Source organism: Equus asinus, chromosome 27 (genome assembly GCF_041296235.1).
Source record: "Equus asinus isolate D_3611 breed Donkey chromosome 27, EquAss-T2T_v2, whole genome shotgun sequence".
Taxonomy (NCBI): Eukaryota; Metazoa; Chordata; class Mammalia; order Perissodactyla; family Equidae; genus Equus; species Equus asinus.
Genome location: NC_091816.1, coordinates 24,062,291 through 24,083,822, shown reverse-complemented (window position 1 = coordinate 24,083,822; position 21,532 = coordinate 24,062,291). Strand labels below are relative to the sequence as shown.

The 21,532-nt window shown below is 43.2% G+C and overlaps 1 long non-coding RNA gene across 1 annotated transcript; it reads right to left on the bottom strand.

Moving 5' to 3' along the window:
* Positions 1-223: 223 nt before the first annotated feature.
* LOC106830085 (uncharacterized) lies at positions 224-18,530 on the bottom strand. Its single transcript, XR_006520995.2, has 6 exons — positions 18,070-18,530; positions 13,392-13,718; positions 9,958-10,199; positions 7,270-7,371; positions 5,244-5,382; positions 224-679 (listed from the first exon to the last, which is right to left on the bottom strand). It is a non-coding gene; the product is annotated as an uncharacterized lncRNA (long non-coding RNA).
* Positions 18,531-21,532: the final 3,002 nt, after the last annotated feature.

Below are 21,532 nucleotides of genomic sequence, written 5' to 3'. Positions count from 1 at the left end.
ACATAGCACAGGACAGGGATGGCTGTGGGTTTGAGCTCCACCGTACATTGCTCCATCCAGGCAAAAGGTCAAGTGTTGCAGAAGGCCAAAGCTAAAAATAAAGAGTGGCACTGGGAAAATTAAGGAGTTGTTCAGGGGGAAGTGAGTCATATCACATTGGCACTTCTGTCTCCTCCTGTGCACTTTGGTAACCTCCTCAGCCAGAGAAAGCACACTGGTTCTTAAATGAAAGTAATTTTAATAACAATAACACTAACGGTTTTAGTAACAATACAGAGTAGGTTCATTCCTGTAGCACTTTTGTTTCCCAAGGCCAACTTCTCATGGACCGTCTCTGGACCAGGCTGCCCTTGTCCATTAATGCAAGGTCTCCAGGAGGACAGGGCACCACAAAGGTGAGGACCGTCCTTTGTGTTTATCAACGGGTCTGGTAGGAGATAGCTGATTAGAAGACTAGCAGTAACAATATAGAGGGTCCGTGCAACCTGCGCACGGGCTTGGAGAGGACTGCGCGTGGTCCCTTCATCGCTGCCATCCTGGATGTTTCTCAGGTATCCAAATTCCTACGGCCAGTCAGACTGTTTAGAAGGTCGCATCTCTTCAGGAAATCGTCAAAATATTCGTCCTTCAGATGCAAGTCAAACTTTTTCAGGACTGAAATGACATCTTCCTTTCCAACCTCCAAGAGAGAGAAAGAGAGATCAGACGGCTACCTTACAAAGTTTCCACCTAAATCATAGGTTTGGGGATTTCCATTTATTCGTCTTGTTAAGAGTCATGGGGAGGATGGTGGAGAAGAATGGGGGGAATTTATTCAGCATATTTTTTTAGAGTATCTACCATGTATGTATAAGATACAACAGGGCTATAAAGTCATAGTGACCATCTTCTTGGGGCTTACATTATAATTGGAGAATTAAAACTCCATGTTAATAGCTGTTATCGCTATTTGCACAAGGTAACAATTACACACAAGGTGCTACAACAGTCCAGAAGAGAGAGAGCCCATCCCTGCTAGAACATCCAGGAAGAGAAAGGTAGCAGGGAAATTTTTAACTGAAAGGTTATTTCTTTCTAATTAGAACCTGTATATTTAAGACTAACTTCATTTATATTTTTAGAAAGTTATATCATTCACAAAATGATGAAAAAATGTATAAAAATAAATGCTTAACACTTAGATCAAGAACCTTTCCAATTAGATAATCTAATCTCAATCTTTATTTAACTCAACCGGCTCATACCTTTGGCAGAACAAAAAACCAAAGCAAATTAGTCTGATTTTGTATTTTGCTTATTGTGTCCCCACCTTGCCTAGATATACTGAGATATCTGAAAATCAGGGAAATGCTTTTCAGAGACTCACAGTAAAAGAAGAAGAGAGCAGAGAGTCTTGATGAAAGGCAAACTGGATAATCAAGATAGAGAATTAGTTACAGGAATGATGACTCTGTATCTTATGAATCTTGAAGTTAATAAAAACAATTTAAAAGAAAATATTTTGGTAATAAGAATTCTAACCAGGCTAAGCCTAGAGAACTTACTGACCTCTTTGTTTTCAAGCTGATTTAAAAATGTAATTCAAATGGTAAGTAGTTACTAAACACCAACTACACGTTGCCCAGTGGGGTTACAAAGATCAGTAAGACAAATGCCTTAGCTTCAAGAACTACTGTCTAGTAGGGAAAATGGACACATAAATACAGGTTAAATGACACGATACCATTTACAACCATTAAATTGATTTTAAAAACTATTAATATCGATATGCCCAGTTGTTGGCAAGTATAATGATTGAATTGTGTCCCCCCCAAATTCATAGTCAATGCTCTAAGCCCCAATACCTCAGAATGTCACTATATTTGGAGATAGGATCTTTAAAGAGGTAATTGAGGTAAAATGAAACTACTAAGGTGGGCCCTAATCCAGTATGAGTGGTGGCTTTATGAGAAGAGGAGATTAGGACACAGACACACAAAGAGAAGACCAAGTGAAGACACAAGGAGCAGACCCGTCTACAAACCAAGGAGAGAGGCCTCAGAAGAAACCAAACCTGCCAACACCTTGATCTTGGACTTCTAGCCTCTAGAATTGTGAGACAATAAACTTATGTGGTTTAAGTCACTCAGCCTGTGATATTTTGTTATGGCAGACCTAGAAACTAATACAGCAAGGATATGGGCAAAGGAGAAATTTTTATGCATTGCTAGTAAATAAACTGGCACAACCATTTTGGAGAGTCACAAGCCTCAGCAGCCAACGATTCCATTTGAGTATCTACCCTAGAAAAAGTCCTGCAAATGCACCCAAGAATAAAAAGCTGTTCCATGTCGCATTACCTCTTAACTGTGAAGAAGTTGAAACTAACTTCTCTCAGTAGGAAAGTAGGTAAAGAAATTGTGGTTTGTTCACACCATAGAATACATCACAGCAGTTAAAATGACTCAACTAATGTATCTGCATATATCAACATGGATAAATCTCAAAAATGATGTTAAGTGAAAAAAGAAAACTGTGAAAATATTTTTACAGTATGATATCACTTATGTGTAATTTAAAAACCAAGTTGTAGATATTGTTTATATAAAGGATGAATACACACATGGGCACGAGCGGCATGGAACATAAGACAGGAGTGGGGAGCGTGGGCTGTGGCGCTCTCTTGCTTACCAGTTACATAACCTCTGAGAGCTTAAAAAAAAAATCTCTCTGTGCCTCAGTTTCCTCATCTGTAACATGGGGTTAAGAAGAGTACGTACATTACTGGATTGTTGGGAAGACTGCATGAGAAAATGTACTTAAATTGCTTAGCTCAGTGCGTGGCTCATACTAAACGCTCAATAAATATTAGTTTACCAGATAAAACATTAACTTAGTAAAAAAACAATGTGTTCTACTATACAGGTAATCAAATGCGAGCAAAGTAAAATAAAATTGAGTTGTTACTTTTGGCAACATTTTATCTTGAAATGAAAATGCTGGGACAGGCAGGTCTTGGTATACGTGCCCTTGGATGATGCCCTCCCTGTGAGTGGGGGCGGGACCCAGTGACTCACTCTGACAAACAGAATGTGGCAACATGATGGGACATTACTTCCAAAATGAGGTCATGAAAAGCCTGAGGCTTCCTCCTGGGCACTCTCTCTCTCACTCACTTGCTCTGAGGGAGTCAGCTGCTGTGTTGTGAGCTGCCCTGTGGACTGGGCCACATGACAAGGAATGAATGTGTCTGGCCAACAGCCAGGGAGTGAACTTGGAGGTGGACCCTCCTCCAGCTGAGCCTCGGTTAGGCAACTCTGGCCGACAGCTGAACTGCAGTCTCCTGAGAGCCTTTGAGCCAGAGACACCAGCCCAGCTTCCTGCCCAACAGAAACTCTGACATAATAAATGCTGATTGTTTTCAGCTGACAAAGTTTGGGGGCTAATTTGTTATACAGCCATAGATAACTAATATGCCCAGCATAGGCCAGGGTGGAAACATGCTGGTCATACATATATAGCGTCAGTAAGCATATAAATTGGCATAAATTTCTGGAGAGCAATTTTGGCAGTATTCCTAAAAATATTCACAAATTTTTTTTCATCCTAAGGAAATAGACAAAAATGGTGAATATTCATTGTAGTATTAAATATAATAGTGAACAACCAGTAACAACTTACCTGCCCAACACTGATTGGGGAATTGAGATATTGTTATCATATACCATATATTGATATAATAAGAAATATACATTTTAGTCTTCATTCCTGGCTCCTGGGCAGAACTCCTACAGTCTGGGTGCTAGGAGAATCTTTTGTTCAAATATTTGGTCTTTGACCCCACTTCCTGACACAGAGTTCCTAAATCCCTTGAAATATTCTCGGTGATACAAGTGTCTTTTGTTCTAATGAGGAAAATCTTGGTGGGCTCCTGGATAGCTTCAGGATGAGGATGAAGGCTGGTCACCAAAAAGACCTGCCATAATGAGAACGTGGAGTAATCAGCCCCAACCCCCATCCTCCAGGGAGGGGGGAGGTACCAGGGGCTGAAGACCGAGTTAATAATCCATCATGCTCATGTGATGAAGCCTCCATAAAAATCCCTAAAGCATGGGGTTTGGAGAGCTTCTGAGCTGGTGAACGTGTGGAGGTGCTGGGAGGGTGGCACGCCCAGCAAGGGCATGGAAGCTTTGAACCCCCTCCCCCATACCTTGTCATATGCATTTTTTCTATCTGCCTATTCCCGAGTTGTATCCTTTTGTAATAAACCAGTTATCTACTAAGCAAACTGTTTTCCCGAGGTCTGTGAGCCATTCTAGCAAATTATTAAGCCCAAGGAGGGGGGATCATGGGAACCTCTGATTTACAGCCGGTTGGTCAGAAGCACAGCTAACAACCTGAACTTGGGATTGGTGTCTAGAGGGAGGAAAGTCATTCTTGTGGGACCGAGCCCTTCATTTGTGGGGTGTGATACAAACTCCAGGTAGCAGAATTGAATTAAATTGTAGGACACCTAGCTGGTGATATCCACAGAGAACTGGAAAATTGCTTGGGGTGGGAAAAACTCACACACATTTAGTGACAAGAAGTGAAGTATTGAGCTGAAAGTTGAGAGTAAAGTAGGAAAAATGGAGTTTTTCCTTTCAGGAACAAATAAATTATATTACCTGAAAAAATCTTAAGAAGACATTAAAATTCCTATTAAAATTCTCATTAATGGTTTGTTGAAATGTTCACAATATAATAACAACTATGTTCACAGAATAAAAATAATTGAGGATGACAAATTTTTGTGTTGTTTAATTTTTAAAAGACTACATTAGAAATACACCAACACAATGATAGTGATGATCTCTGAATGATGGAGTTATTAAATGATTTACTTTTTCTTGGTTATATTTTTCTGTAGATTCTAATTCTTCTACAACAAATATGTATTATTTTTCATCTGAACTATCCTTAAGTGTGAAAACTAAAAGCAGGCCTAGTATGATTCTTAAAATACATTTACCTTGGGGGCTGGCCCTGTGGCCGAGTGGTTAAGTTCCCGCGCTCCGCTGTAGGCGGCCCAGTGTTTCGTTGGTTCGAATCCTGGGCGCGGACATGGCACTGCTCATCAAACCACACTGAGGCAGCGTCCCACATGCCACAACTAGAAGAACCGACAACGAAGAATACACAACTATGTACTGGGGGGCTTTGGGGAGAAAAAGGAAAAAAAATAAAATCTTTAAAAAAAATAAAATAAAATAAAATATATTTACCTTGACTACTTTTTTCCGGATCACACTTTTCAAATTCTTCTCTAATGTTCCTGAATCCCTCTCTGAACTTGCTACATCAAATAAATCTCCTTGTCCTTCCTCTATTCTTGATATTTTCCAACATGGGTTCCAGATATGACTGAAAAGGAAAAACACCAAAGTAACTCTTGATTTAAAAATTATATAAAATCTCAAAAAGGCAATTAGGTTTGACCCTTTGAGTAAAGTATCATTTTACTTCAGGAAGTAAAGACTTAAATAAGCTTACATAAAAATCCAAAATGCATTTATATAAGTCAGGATTTCTTAACCCGGGGTCCATACACATCTGGGGGCTCACAAGTGCGTTTCAAGTAGTCCATGAATTGCATGCCAAATACAAGGGTAAGTGTGTCCTCCAGGGAAGACAGTTGACAGTGTAAGGAGGTTCTCAGTTGGGTCTGAATTAGGGTGACCACCACCCTGGTTCGCCAGAATTGTTGCTTTTAGCACGGAGAGTTCTGAGTCTTAGGAACCCTTCAGCCCTAGGCAAACCAGGGTGGTGGTCACTCCCTCTGCAGTCCAAAAGAGGGTGACGAAAAATAATTCAAAGACTTAATTTAAACTCAATTGAATGTATAAGGAAAAATTAGATTACTTCTTAAGCCATAGAATACTGCCATTTCTTCTTATTTAACCCATGTCCTGAGAATTATTTTGTATATAACCAAAGCTACCAGTATCTTTCTTCCTTAGTTTCTAGGCTAATAGCAATTTGTAAAGGACTCCCTTGTTACCATGAACCCTTACCTTTTGTCATGTGTAATTGGTGGCTCTTGCATTACCATGTTGAGATATTATTACCCTGGCAAGATCAGTCCAAAAGGGTAAAAGTATGTTACCACTCAAGAATCCACATCTGTTGGGGCTGGCCCCGGGGCCGAGTGGTTAAGTTCGTGTGCTCCGCTGCAGGCAGCCCGGTGTTTCGTCAGTTCGAATCCTGGGCTCGGACATGGCACTGCTCATCAAACCACGCTGAGGCGGCGTCCCACATACCACAACTAGAAGGATGCACAACTAAAATATACAACTATGTACCGGGGGGCTTTGGGGAGAAAAAGGAAAAACATAAAATCTTTAAAAAAAAAAAAAAAAAAAAAAAAGAGACTCCAGATCTGTGACAGGATGGAGAACTCAGGTGCTCTCAATTGTCCCACGTGTCAGAGGGCACTCTCAAGTGGTGTACAGCAAGCTAATTTCTGCCTTTGGTGGAGGCAGGCTAGAAATTAGGAGAAAGGACCCAGGAGAGGCCTCACATATCCCCAGCCCTCCGTGTGGGGAAGGACGGGGCCTGTGCACCCCTGAGAGAAGCTCTGCATGATAAGGCATATTCAAATTCTGGTAGATCTTTCTACTTCTCTTTTGTAATCCATTGGCCTTTGGTAAAGCCTTTTTGAACAGTCCCACTTCGTCTCAGCTGTGCCTCAGAGAATCATAGCAGGACCTTTATGCCACCATTGGGGAGAGCAGTGCTTATGGTGGGTGTAGCGGTGGCCGCAGGAATTAATGTGGCGACCATGCAAAAATGCATCTCAGGGGAATAGAAGGGAAACTTCTAGTGCAGCTGTCTCTGACTCCAGCAGAGAATTCTTTTTTTTAATTTTTTTTTTAAAGATTGACACCTGAGCTAACAACTGTTGCCAATCTTCTTCTTTTTTTTTTTTTTCTGCTTTATCTTCCCAAAACCCCCGTACATAGTTGTATATCTTAGTTGCAGGTCTTTCTAGTTGTGGGATGTGGGACGCTGCCTAACATGGCCTGACAAGCGGTGCCATGTCTGTGCCCAGGATCCAAACCCTGGGCCGCCGCAGTGGAGCACGCGAACTTAACCACTCAGCCACGGAGCCAGCCCCGAGAATTCTCTTTTCACTGCTCACCTTGGAAGTTCTGGTTTGTTCTATGAAGAAAGGTGACTTTTACTATAAGCACATACTTTACAATGACAAAGAATAAACATACAAAGCTCTCTCATCTGCTTAGTTTTTACCTGATTCTTTTGCATTTTTTGATGATCCATTGTGATCTTCAATCTCCAAGTTTTTAAAAGTTACATCTTTTTTTGAGAACACCTGTTCTGTTCTCATCATACCTGCATTAGGAGAAATGATGCATATGATTTAATATATGTTTTATGAAACTGACAAGTACATTATCTTGAGATGGCAAATGTGTGACAAGTGGCCACCAATTCCCCACCCTTGGCCCATACCAGACAACATGATCAATCATGACATTCTTTCTGTTGAACCCAAATTTGGCCTCTGAAATTTTCTCAACTTCTACCAGACATTTGGCAATGGTATAGAGCATGAAATATATTTATGTGTATATACAGATATATACACATATATACATACATAACAGATTTGTCTATTCTTTTTATTTTAAAAATGAACAATTCTTTAAAAACTGTTTGGCAGACCATGCATCATGATTTGGAGGTTGAAAAAAATACTACCACCGTATGCACACCATAGATATCCTTACATACGTAATTATGGAGACAAACATCAACTAACCTCTGACTAATTAGTTGGTTCATTCTATCCTTCCTGTTATCCAATATATATGAATCATTTTGGGCTTAAGATCAACATTAGAAATGAAGAGGGCCGGCCCAGTGGCACAGTGGTTAAGTTTGCACATTCCACTTCGGTGGCCCCGGGTTCACGAGTTCGAATCCCAGGTGTGGACCTACACACTGCTTGTCAAGCCATGCTGTGGCAGGCGTCCCACATTTTAAAAATAGTAGAGGAAGATGGGCATGGATGTTAGCTCAGGGCCAATCTTCCTCAGCAAAAAGAATAGGACTGGTGGCAGATGTTAGCTCAGGGCTAATCTTCCTCAAAAAAAAAAAAAAGAAATGAAGGACCAACGAGCCGTACAAACGTGATGGTTCAACAGCACGGGCTCTGGAATTGGACACTAAGTAGGCTCTGAGTCTGTGTAACTCCTACCTCATAGGGTTGTTAAGGAGTAGACGATATATTGCATAAAGAGCCTACTAGAGTGTGTGGCAATTAATAGGCCCTCAACAAACGGCCTTCATGATGACTATGTTGGAACGAGACCAGAGCTGAGAAGAACTCAAGGCCAAATCTAACACAGGGGCCAGGGCATGGCTGAGAAAGGCAAAAGCTGAGGGAAAATTAGGAAGTAGGGCCAGGGCTTATCTGTTCAACAAGCATTTACTGAGTGCCCACCATATGCCAGGTGCCACGCTGGGCCCTGGAGTCAGAAACTATGAGAGCAGTGAAAGCAGAGAGCTCCCTTCCCCGGGCCCTCCCTATTATTGCCATCTAGATTGCTCCCCAGCCCAGCACATTCAAAGCCCCGCAAATTCAAGGTACTGAGATGTGTTTTCATGAACAACGACATCAAAATTTTTCTTGGCAGTTTCAAGAGGTTTATGGTCAGATTAGTATTTGTTCTGGGGTAATTAAAAAGCATTAAGATGAGAGGTACTATTGCCAAACTTTTTCAAACTCCACATCTTTTATATAAAAAACTAGTTTGTTAAGAATTTCCCTAAATTCCAGCCTGAAAGTTGTTCTTTCGTCTTCTGAATTTTTCTGTGGTGTGAGATCCAGGAAGCTGTTTTCAATAAAAGGAACAATGGATTGGCTAAAATGTGAAATATATTCCCCTACAGATATTTCTACATAGACTCCCATTGACTTGGTCCTTTGAATTTTATTATTTGGGTTATCAATGTGAAAGCAGAGAGGGAATAACCCATAAAATCATGTGCGTCCAAGATAAAAGCTCCTGTAGACTTTTAACCCTATAAATCCCAACATAGGCTCTTGAGTGTCATGAGTCAGCTTGAAATTCCCTTTGTAAAGGCATGCATTCATTAGGTCAAAAGCAGAGGGAATGTGCCTAGCTTTTTTGGGCGTTTCGTCTGAGGTTTGTACGGACCTGTGGGGCTGTCATCAGCAACCTCCGCCTTCTGTTAAAAGGGTCAAATGATGTAGGAATTCCTGAGGGAATGGGTCCTGAACTGCTGTGTAGAACCCTTCAAAGCTTACCGTGATCTTATCTTAGAGTCTCAGGCTATAAGATATTAAGAATATAGGCAAAGGAAAAGGGGGAGATTGAGATGTATTTGCTATAAAAATATAAGAACATAGTTAAATTCCAGCAAGGATGATGATCAGAGCCCTTCCCAAAACTCTTACCCTTTTTAGCTCAGATTGTTTTAGTTTTTAAGATGGAGTTTTGAATTTCACAATTTAATTCAAGTGGCTATGGAAGAGAATTAGTAGTTTAAATTAAAAGGTAAAAATCAAGACAGTAGACTTTGAAACCAGGGTTATCAGTCAAAAAGCACTTTCTTCATAAATATATACTCTGCATGTGCATGGACGCACACGCGCATCTGAGGGAGGAAAGGAGCGGGCAGAGAGAGAGAAAGAGTAGATTGTGATCCTGCTTGCCTCTATGGCAGGCTTGGGTTTTGTGTTGTATTGTGGAAGAAATCAGATTGTAGGAGATGGAAAGAAAGAATGACAGCAAGAAAGCTTTCCCAATTCCTTGGATGCTTGCTCTGCCCGCTGAACCATCCAGCAGAGTTCTCCCAACACGCAGCCCTCAGGCCACCCCTCCAGTGCGCTGACTCTGTGTGGACTGAATGACTCGTCCCAGCCATCAGGCCCTGTGCCAGGTGACGTACCTGTGCAGGAGTTGTCAATGCTGACGCGACTGATACATCTTCTCAGAAACCGAGACAACACCATGAGAAGCACATCTCTATAAGAATTAAACACTCCACAGGACCAAAAATGAGACAGAATGATAAGAAAAGAAGAAAGGTTGGCAATGTCAACGGTCGGTGGTACTGGGATTGGTTTCCAACAGATAAACGGTATTATCTTCATCCTTTCTCATCTTCCCTTCTTCTTCTCCTTCTGGATGCTGTTTAATTAATTCATAAATTCTATAAACATTTATTAAAAACTGAACACTTACCAAATACTGGGGACCCAAAGTTGACTGAGACACAGTCTCTGCTACCAAGGAGTTTGGGCTAGTTGGGGACAGCTAAGTGCATCACGATCAGCGCTGTGAGAGCAGAGTACAGAAGGCTAGAGGGCACTGAACACAGCCTCTTAGATCAGGATGAAGGATGAGGGAGTGGAGAAGGGGTGTCAGGGAAAGCAACCCAGGGAAGGCAATGCTTGGAGCAAATTCTGAAGGGTGAACAGCAGTTGACTGGGTGATGAACGTGTGAGTGTTGGAGGGACTGAGAGTGAGCAGGGAGTGGGGCGTTGCACAGGAGCCACATATGGTAGAGGAGACAGCTAAGACGAAGGTGAGAGGTAGCAGGATGTGTGCAGGGAATTGCAGGTGAATCCACAGTGGTGGAAGATGCACGGGAGTGTGGAGAGCAATGGGCCCGGAGAGGTGGGCGGGGTCAGGTTGAAATGGCCCTTGAGTAGCAGCTTCAGAAAGGGAAGCAGGTTAGGAACTGCTGTTTACTCTGAAAGCTATGGAGCACCCCGGAATCACAGGAAGCAGAGGAGGAGCAAAATCAGGCCGACATTGCAGAGAGATTGCATGGGCTGCCTCGAAGTCACTGGCCAAGCAAAGGGCCAGGCCAGAGGCCAGGAAAATAGCTGAGAGTTACTGACATAATCTAGGTGACAACTGATGAGTAGTAGTGTAGACAGAAAGGAGGGGACAGACATAAGCAGGGTTGAGTGAAAAATGCATAAGGATTTCTCTTCGCCCTCCTTCACTGAGCCGGGCCATGTCCAGCCACCGCAAGCAGCTCTGGCCCTTTGAGAGTCTGAGAAATATATTCTGCAAAGAGACCAAGGCAACCTACACTGACTCCTTGAGTGTGACTTTGGCTCCTGTTTTTGTTGGTTGGTTTGTTTTTTAATGATCATTTGGTTAACAAATCCTTACCTCGTTTCCAACTCTCCCCACTCCCACCTACTCCAGGAAGTTCGTTATATTTCTTGGCATAAGAGCCAGGAAGACCTAGTCTGAATTTTCAGTGCTCTGAGGACCTCCTCAGAATGTTAGCAGGAAATGAGAAAGCTAGGTCCGGGCCCTTTGCGCCGTGAGCGATGTCGGAAGCTATTTCTCCTAGTCAGGCCCAGACACAATATGGAACTTTCCTCCTCATCATGTACTTAACATCTAATGTTCTTAGCTACTCCCCTTTCCACTAAACCTCCTCCTTTCTTAATCAAGGCTTAGGATATTCATAACGTGAATTTGAAACAATACTGAATACTGAAAATTTCTCAAGCACAATAGAAATATTTAATCCTAATGTGTGATTAAAATGGTGGCCAGAATTTTCTTTAATAAGACGGAAATCAAATCCCTACTTTAATCACCGACGTGTAAATGCTTCCTTTGCCTTCAGGATCATTGTTTTTAAACAGCTGCTTCACAGCAAAATAACCCCCAGATCTCATCTTTTCATGGATAAAGTTCTCTAGCTGGAGGAAAATGTTGGCATCACAATTTAAAGAGAGGTTTAATTTTAAAGTGCGTATCTTTTTTAAAATGTAGAATAATCTTCCATTTTTCACAGCAACAAAATAAGAAATCAGAAATGAATTTTTATTTCAATGGGGCAAAAATTTTTGGAAAATGCTTAGCAGTTAGAAAGCAATTGCTAATTTTGCTCTATTCAACTCTAAAACAATGTTTCTGATGGGCTCCACATGCCAATCAGTTAATCACAGTTAGGCTGCACCACCAAAACTGTCATCTGTCAGAGTCACAGCTCTTGGTGTTGTAATCTGCTGAGTGGGTGTCGAGTGCTCCAAGGGCAAGAGTCTCTATGGAAACCCATCCTGCCCGAGCTGGTGTCTCCACTCCACCAGTACATGTGCGCAAATACTTTGGCCAGCGTAGTATAACTCCCTCCCTTGGAGGCAAAGTGCTTGTGTCACAACGATGTGGTGGAAATCTGCTTGGTGGCACAGTGTGGTCACACATTTCCGTCTATGTGAAAGAGTGAGGGAAGGAGGGCACCTCCTTTAAGAGTGAGCCCATGTCTGCTGTCAAACACCTGGGGAGGGACAGGTACGGGGCTGCAGAGAGAGTCTAGCTCCCTTAGTCTTGACCATAACAGCGTCAAAGTTGTGTAAGAGGAAGCTCCTGTGTGCTGGTTGATGAGACGCTCCTGCCATACGGAAATAGTCTGAGAGCCGGGAAGGAAAGCGCACACAGGCAACCCTGGGCAAGGCACACGAACATGGCCTTCTCTTCCTGGGGACTAAGGATCAGTTCAGTTTGATTCAGCACGCGTTGACCAAGTTCCAGCACTGCGCTGGGAGGTGGAAATGAAAGATGACTAAGGCAGTGTCCCCGACCTTGTGGGACCCACCGTGACAGGTAGAGTTCTGGCAGCAAGACTATCTTTGGGCTTCTGGTATTCACTTGATTTCCCCCTTCATCTTTAGTCTTTTCATAAAGTATTTGTGGATCTTCTAGACAGCTTTCACTGGTGAGACAGGAACCAAGGAAATGAGTTTTGTCTTCTTTGGGGCCAGAACACCAAGAGAGGAGGAAGCAGCAGACCCTTGGGGCCTGTGTGTTGATGGTAATGGAGGGAGACCGTCCTACGGGGAAAGTGAAAGCTTGGGACTCAGAGTTGGGAATCTGGTCTGGCTGTCATTCCCTCCAGGTCTCCTTCCAAGTGTCAAACCTTATAGTTTCCAATTTTATTTTAACAAAATAGGTGGTTCCCTTGTCCCTGGGTGCCTAGTTATCCAACCACTAGCATTCACGCAATGTAAAGGACAACAGTATGCTAAATCTTCACACAGGACCAACCTGTTAGAGGCCTTGTAGCCAAGAAACCAGTTATAATGCTGCCACCCACCTAGGGTCTCCCCACTTAGCTCCAGTTTACAGACTGAGAGACAATACTTCCATTCACATCACAATAAATACAATATCCGTTCAACAGGTGTTCCATGCACATGCAATCCTTCCACCTCAGAGCACTTGAGTGGTCTCTGGGCAACAAAGTTAATATTGAGAAAGCCTCTTGGCTGCTCAGTGGTGCTGACTGGAGGGAAATTAGGATAAGAAATGGAGGTAACTGAGCAAAAGAGAGAGAAAACACAATTTTCATACCTCATCTACTTCTGCTGCAAGCTGGGCTCTGGGCTTAGAGGATGAGCTGGCCGTGCTACCCAGCATGGTTCCTCTGCTCTCTGCATGGCTCCTGCTGCCAGTCTGCTGGCCTGAGGTCATCCACAAAGACAAAACCACTAGAAAATATATACTCTCGTATTCATCATGGTGGACATTTTATCAGTATTACAGCAAAAGAAAGCAACAAAGGTCAGTATGCTCTTGCTTCATACCGATCAATCAACTTATTAGGCAGCAATATTGCTGTGGCGGGCTATGTTCACACTCAATTCACCAGCTCAGATTCTCTGTGACCATTACAGGGACCTGGACAGTCAAGAGGAAGACAATGAAGATAAAGTTAACAGCCAAGACCTTATTAGTGAACACAGCATGGATTAGCCGATGGGGAAACACAGGTTTTGATATTGACCAGATAATTGCTTCTTTTTAAAAATGTATCTGCTTACAGAAAATGCTAGCATTTTTAATAAAATTCATTTTAATAAAAAATTAAAAGAAAAGTAATAAACATAATTTCACTGCCCAAGATAACCACTGCTAACATTTTAGTGTTTAGCATTTATGTTCTTTTTCTGAGCATATTGTTAAAATAGTTGAGACTATTATTATACATAATTTTATCCACATAGATAAACAGATCCTAATATCTTGCTCTTTACATTTAACCTTATTATATGAGCATTTTCTCATGTTATTACAAACTTTTGAGGAAGGAGTATTTTCCTGGCTGTGTAATATTCCATCACAGGAGAGTTCCACAGTTTACTGTTTGTTTAGCCATTTCTCCAGTATTGGTTATTAGGCTTTTTCTAAGTTCTATCTATTATGAATAACTCTCTAATGAAGAATATTATGCAATAAGTTTTTCCCCATTTAGAACTAGTTTTTTCTTTTTTTTAATGCTTCTTTGGTGAGGAAGATTGGCCTTGAGCTAACATGTGTTGCCAATCTTCCTCTTTTTTTTTTTTCTCCCCAAAGCCCCAGTGCGTAGTTGTATATCCCAGTTGTAGGTCATTTTAGTTCTTCTATCTGTGATGCTGCCACAGCCTGGCTCGATGAGTGGTGGTAGGTGGGTGCCCAGGATCTGAACCGGCGAACCCCAGGCCACCACAGCAGAGCACGTGAACTCAACCACTCGGCCATGGAGTCGGCCCCTAGAACTATTTTCTTAAGATAACTTTGTATTAGTAGAATAGCTGGGTCAGTGAAAATGAACATTTAAGCCTCTTGATAAAATTACCTTCCAAAAGTCTACGAATTGGTACTCTCTCCAACAATGCATAAGAGTGCCAAGATATGAGTTTGAATCTAATTCTACTTCTTATTGATTGAATGACTAGGGGCAAGTTATTTCACTTCTCAGAGCCTCAGCTTCGTCATCTGTAAAACAGAGATGCCGACCTCACAGAATTATGAAATTTACAAGATGTAACGTGTAACTTGGCACAAGTTCTGCTACACAGGAAGTGGCAAACCTAAATATTGGTTCCTTCTCCCTCTCTCCTACTCCTTTTCCCACTCTTGAGTGAAAATAAAGTAAACTTCAGGGTTGTTCTATATCTTCTTAGTCAGTCATTTAGCTCCTGGTTGAAACTTCTTAACCACAAGCCATCTGAAATAGTTAACTGTGCAAGCACAGGCACATTGTTCGTATTCAATTTACAGAACCCACTAGATACTATGTAACTGAATTAGTAATAAATATTTGGTGCACTTGTTACTGCTACTGCATTTCTGAATAGGCTTGGTATTTTATCTATTTTTCTGTTTTATCCTTATGCAAATTATTTCCATCTCTGTTCTCAGTTTCCTCATCAGAAAAATATAGATAATACTTGTCCTAGCTTATTAGAGTAATGAAAGTACTTCTTGCTAACTATTGAGGTTTTTACTCCAGACTGACGACAAACACACTGAGCAAGACATAGGTGGGATTAGCCACACATGTCAGAGAGACATGGAAGGGAAGAGGAAAGAAGACACTAACGTTTATCCAGAGCCTGCAATTTACACAGATTAATGACACACACACACTGTCATGAGACATGTTTCACAGGGATTCAGATCTTACAGATAAGGAAACTGAAATTCAGCAAAGTGAGGTAACTTCCTCAAAGTCCTAAGCTACCAGAAGGTAAAGACCCAATTCAAATACTAAACTGTATCCTGGAAGCAGAAGGACATTTTTACGCTTTGTCGCCTCAGCCATTATCAACACTATTGTGGGACTGAACAATTAAATAGTTTTGTTAACTTGCACTTTGCTGCTTTGAGAGAAAAGCACAACAAGGCAAATTCATCTGGGAAATTTATTTATTAGTTCTGGTCTAAGGATCACTTGAAAGGAGACTGCATTGATCACATATCATTAGCAATCAGGTAAACTACGATCTGCGTGTGGCGAGGGGGTGGGGAGAGTGGGAGAGATTTCACAAGGCCAAAGTTTCACTTGGTTTCAGATTATAAACTATATCACCAGACGCCATCTGGAAGCCAGTTTTATTAACATGGTGAGTCCTGAGGATCCTCTCCGTGCAGGCAGCATGTGCCTGTAGTCATGGGTAACCAACATGAACCTCCCGCTGAGGACAGTCCTGTGCAGCTCTCAGAAAGGAGAGGCACAGAAGGAAAAGGCTTCTTATGTTACCCAGGGTGCCTTTCACAAAAGTGATCTTAGCACCAGCCAGAGTGAGGGAACCCCGCTGCGCTCCCAAAAAAGGAACAAAGATGCAGGCAAAAGACTGGCTGCGACTGTCGACTAAAATAACTAATATTTCTGTTAGGTTAAACTGTATGAAATTTCGGTTTTGTAGGCCAAAATCAGTCAAACATCACCATTTTCATACGGTTTAGCCAATACATATGACATCGTTCCATAAATCCAGAATGAGCTGTTTCTGGGAACTGATTTCAAAGGCGACACTTCGTAGTTAGGGTTTTGATGCAATATTGCCTCTAAATTATGTTCATCACTTTTAAAGTGCAGCTGTGAAATATTTTGACATATTGCAAACTACGCAAGGGAAAAATAACAGCTTAATTATAACAGTGGCCTTGGGCAAAGCCAGTGACTGTCTCTGGACTTGAGTTTACATCTATATAAAACAAAAATAATAACTTGCCTCAGGGAGTAATTCGTGAGTATAAAATGAAATGCCATAACTTCAGTGAGAGACTTTCATAATTATAAAGTGTTATTATAGCATCACTAATCATTAGAGAAATACAAATCAAAACTACAATGAGATATCACCTCATACCCGTTAGAATGGCTATAATCACCAAGACAAATAATAGCAACTGTTGGAGAGGAAGTGGAGAAAAGGGACCCCTCATACACTGCTGGTGGGAACGCAAACTGGTGCAGCCACTATGGAAAACAGGATGCAGACATCCTACAGGCCTTCAAGCAGGAAAGGAACACCTCAAAGTAACACAAATGACTGTGAAGGTCAATTCCCCAACCTAAGGGTCGGTGGGGACATGAAGGAGCCTTTCACTTCCCAGTAATACAGAAGGCTTGAAACGCAGATATTCCTCAAAGGAACCAAACTGACCCTAACTCTGAGTTCCTTGAGGGCAGACTCAGGGTCTTAGTCATTTTTGTTTCCTTGGTGTCAGGCACAACATCTGGTGATCAAAAAAGAAAAAGAGGGGGATCACCCCCGTGGCCAAGTGGTTAAAGTTCCACGCTCTGCTGGGGCATCCGCATTTTGCGAGTTCAGATCCTGGATGTGGATCTACTCTACTCATCAGCCATGCTGTGGAGGCGTCCCTCATATAAAGTAGAGGAAGATGGGCACAGATATTAGCTCAGGGCTAATCTTCCTCAGGAAAAAAGAAAAAAAAAGAGGAGGATTGGCAAGGGATGTTAGCTTAGGGCAAATCTTCCTCACAAAAAAAAAAAAGGAAAGAAAGAGAGAAGGAAGGAAGGAAATTGCTGAACTGAGGTATGAATGCTGGGCTTTTAAGCAGCACTTTTGCAAGGCAGAGACCAAGCCACACCTGGAGGGTCTCAGTCTGCTCAGCAAGGAAAGGTGACAGGGCAAGGCTCTCTTAGTAACCTTGAGCAATTTGGGCTCAAAATAGACATAATCTAGTGCCAGCCCAATGGCGCAGCAGTTAAATTCCTATGTTTGCCTTGGTAGGGGAGGGTTTGCCTGTTGATCCTGATCTTCCACCTAACACCACTTATCAAGCCATGCTGTGGCAGCATCCCACATATAAAATAGAGGAAGATGGGCACGGATGTTAGCTCAAGGCCAGTCTTCCTCAGCAAAAAAGTGGAGGATTGGCGGTGGATGTTAGCTCAGGGCTAATCTTCCTCAAAAAAAAAAAAGAAAAAGACATAATCCCACCTACTTTAGTTTTGCTAAAGGTGATATTGGCTGCAAGGGACTTAGTACAGAGCACAGCACACAGTAATCAATGAGTCCGGTTTGGGGAGATCGGTGTCCTCCAGGGTGGTGGTCTCACAAAGGGAATGAAGGCACCTCCGGGCATGGAAGGAAGGGCAGGTAGGCAGCCGGATCTAGCGAGCTCGCGATGCCAGTTTTTCGGTGTCGCACGGAAGCAGGACAAGCCCCCGTGGCAGGGCTGAACCCCACGAGGCCGCACCGCGGGCGCAACCCCGTCCCCTCGCGCGCCCACTCACCGCGGGCGGGCTCCTCGGGGGTCCGCGGGGCCGGGGCCACTACGGGACTCTCCCGGGGCATCGTCTCTCCAGGCCGGCGGCGGCGCCGGGTCAGGGCCGTGGAGCAGGCCACACCGGGACGCGCCGCGCCCTGAGAGCCGCTTGGGGCTGCTGTCCCCGCGGGCGGGACGCGCGGACCTGCGGGCTCGGCGGGCGGAAGGGAGCGCGCTCCCTCGGGGCCCCGCGCTGCAGGCCGATCGGGTCTCCCCCGAGCGCCCCCTCTGTGGGATTTCCGTGCCGCCAGGCTGGGATGCGGTGGGTTGAGAAGGCGGCGCCGAGAGGGTCGAGGGCTCGGATCGGAACCAGCTTCCTTCCAGCTTCCCCCGCGCCCCCGCCCTCGGCTGCTGTCCCCCGGGCGTCCCCTTTACTGTTCCCGGGCAGCGGTGGGCCACTGGGTCCGCGACCCCGGCTCCGCTCGCCGCGGGGTGGAGGTTACCATGGCAACGGGACAGCACCCACCAGCCGCTCCCCGCCGCGCTTCTCCCGAAGCCGTGGGAGGAGCCCTAGAGAGGCCCAGAGATGGATGCGCGGAGGAGACTGACTTCCACCGCACCCCGGGGTGTCTGCCGCCCCCAGGGCCCGAGTTTCCCCGGGAAGCACCGAGGAGCGGGGTGCGGGCGCCGGCCTGGCCCTCCTGGCGCAGGGAGCTGCTGCGCCCCTTGCAGCGGGATCGGTGGCCCGGGTCGGGGATAGCGCCTCCGGCTTCTCCCAAAGCAGGCATGTCGGGGGTTCTCTGAACCCCGGAAATGGGTCTAGCAGGGGGAAGGTAACTGCAAGAAAAGAGTTAATCTGAAGATAGCTCCGTTCTTTCTATATTCAGCAAACCATCCAGCTCCCCTAAGGATAATTCAGAGAAATAGCCAAGGTTGGGAGAATTATGCACCCCAGCTGTCTCTGCTTTCTCAAAACAAATAGCGAGGACTGACTGGGTACCTCTCTACATACACAGCTTCTTCGAGAAGGTTAGAAAAGCTAAACAGATGTTCTCTTTCCCAGACCATTCTGTGGGCATTTCCCTAGGACGTTGTTGAATGACACAAGTTTAATGAGCAGTTTTGCATCTTAGCAGCGTTAGCGGGTGGGGCAGCAGACACGTGTTTAGTGCTGGAGGGTACTATCAAACAGGTTTGCAAAGTGGCTGTGCCATTTTACATGCCCATCAGCAGTGTGTGAGGGTTCCAGTTGTTCCACATTCTTGCCAACTCTTGGCATTCTGTCTGTTTTAATTTTAGCATTCTAGGGTGGGTAGTGGTATGTCACTGTGGGTTTTTTTTTAAGTTGAATCATATGAAGCTGCTGATAATTGGCTTACAGAAATGGCATTTTCATATGATTCAACCTAATTTGCATTTCTGTGGTGAGTGAGGATGTTGAACACATTTTCATATGCTTATTAACCATCATATAATCTCTTTCGTGAAGTCTATGTTTCTGGCCAAGCCTTCAAGTGTTTTTAGATGGGGTTGGGTGTCTTTTCCTTCTCTGTAGTTTGCCTTTTCACTCTTTTTTTTTTTTTTTAAAGATTTTATTTTTTCCTTTTTCTCCCCAAAGCCCCCCAGTACATAGTTGTATATTCTTCGTTGTGGGTTCTTCTAGTTGTGGCATGTGGGACGCTGCCTCAGCGTGGTCTGATGAGCAGTGCCATATCCGCGCCCAGGACTCGAACCAACGAAACACTGGGCCGCCTACAGCGGAGTGCGCGAACTTAACCACTCGGCCACGGGGCCAGCCCCTGCCTTTTCACTCTTAATGGTTTGTGTCCCCTGAATTCATGTATTGAAGCTGTGACTCCCAGTACATCAGAATGCGATTGTATTTGGAGACAGGACCTTTAAAGACGTAAATAAGTTAAAAATGGGGTCGTTGGGGTGCATACTAATCCTTTAAGACAGGTATTCCTGTAAGAAAAGAAGATTGGAACATGGACACACAGGGGATGACCATGTGAGGACACTGTGATAAGGTGGACGTCTGCAAGCCAAGGGGAGAGGCCTCAGAAGAAACTGAACTTGCGAACACCATGATTTTGGACCTCCAGCCTCAGAATTGTGAGAAAATAAATTTGTTGTTTAAGCCAACAGTCTGTGGGTATTTTGTTGTGATACCCTAGCAAACTGAAGCATGGTGCAATTGATTAATGGAAGTTCAATGAAGTCCAATTTATCAATTTTTTATGGTTAATTTTATGATTTTCTTTTATTTTTGTGTAAAATCCATTCTTGATTTTTTAAAAGCTTGATAAAATAGGTTAAATGGATAATCTTTAAAGTTACAGACATAGAATAAAACAATATATGGCTAAAAGCCACTATCATGCTTAATGAGGAAACATTAGAAATATCACAAAGTGAAGAAGAACACAGGTAATCCATTACCTCCACTGTTATTTGAAACTAGTCTTGTGATGCTGGCCAATGCAACTAAACAAGAGAAAAAAGCATGGAGCACAGTAACTGGGAAGACCCTTTTTACTTAAATGATCATAATTCACAGGTGATTTTATTTCTGACCTGGAAAACTCAAGGGAATCAATTGAGAAACTGTTGCAACAATAATGTGAGTTTTTTTTAAGATGATTTAATCCAAATAGAAAAAAGCCAGTAGTCTCTCTCTATACAAACAACACTCTTTGGAGAAATATAATCGAAGAAAGAATCTCATTTAAAGTAGCACCAAAAAAAGGCAAAATGCCCACGAATAGAGGTCACAAGAACATCCAGTCTTCATGGAAAAAACACTGAATATTCTAAAAATACAAAGTCTCTCTAAAACGTTTTGCAATTTAGTGAAATCTCAATTTAATTTTTTTTACATTTGATAAGTTAATGCTAATATCTATATAGATATAGACATGGATACAGATAGTGCAAGGCTACAGGAACACACGGATACCTCTGAAGAAGAGTCATAAAAGTGTGTAGTCCTATAAGATAAAACATTGGGAAGCAACAGTAATTAAAACTACGTGGAGCTGGTGTGTGACTAGACAGACAGATCAATGGTACAGCCTAGAGGGTCTAGAGAGAGAGCCAAATTCAAATTAGAATTTAGTACACTGTAAAAGTAGAATTTCTTAACAATGGTGGAAAGCTGGATTATTTGGGTTTTTTTTCCTAAAGATTGGCACCTGAGCAAACCAATCTTTTTATTGCTTTTTTTGTTTTTCCTCCCCAAATCTCCCCAGTACATAGATGCATATTTTAGTTGTGGGTCCTTCTAGTTGTGGCATGTGGGACGCCACCTCAATGTGGCCTGATGAGTAGTGCCATGTGCGCGCCCAGGACCCGAACCCACGAAACCCTGGGCCACGGAAGCAGAAGGCGCGAACTTAACCACTCGGCCGTGGGGCCGGTCCCCCGGATTGTTTAATACATGATGTTGGCTCAACAAGGTACTCATTTAGAGAACAGTCTTATAAACACTA